General features: G+C 52.3%; 1 protein-coding gene across 2 annotated transcripts in view; it reads left to right on the top strand.

Moving 5' to 3' along the window:
• wu:fi75a02 overlaps positions 1 to 398 on the top strand; it is a 9,634-nt gene that overhangs the window by 8,117 nt on the left and 1,119 nt on the right. The window lies entirely within an intron of this gene.

Raw genomic sequence — 398 nt, 5'->3', positions numbered from 1 at the left:
AAAAAAAAAACACCCACCCCCCCCCCCCCCCCCCACACCACCAACGGGTAAAAACTACAAACCCCCCCCACACCACCAACGGGTAAAAAAACTACAAACCCCCCCACACCACCAATGGGTAAAAATTACAAATTCCCACCACCAACGGGTAAAAACTACAAACCCCACACCACCAACGGGTAAAAAACTCCACCAAATCCCCCCACACCACCAACGGGTAAAAACTCCACCAAATCCCCCCACACCACCAACGGGTAAAAACTACAAATCCCACACCACCAACGGGTAAAAAACTACACCAAATCCCACACCACCAACGGGTAAAAAAACTACACCAAATCCCACACCACCAACGGGTAAAAAAACTCCACCAAACCCCCCCCCCCCCCCCCCCCCCC

Source organism: Micropterus dolomieu, unplaced genomic scaffold, assembly GCF_021292245.1.
Source record: "Micropterus dolomieu isolate WLL.071019.BEF.003 ecotype Adirondacks unplaced genomic scaffold, ASM2129224v1 scaffold_339, whole genome shotgun sequence".
Lineage (NCBI taxonomy): Eukaryota > Metazoa > Chordata > Actinopteri > Centrarchiformes > Centrarchidae > Micropterus > Micropterus dolomieu.
The sequence above is the reverse complement of the archived record's forward strand: the minus strand, read 5'-3'. Positions and strand labels throughout refer to the sequence as shown.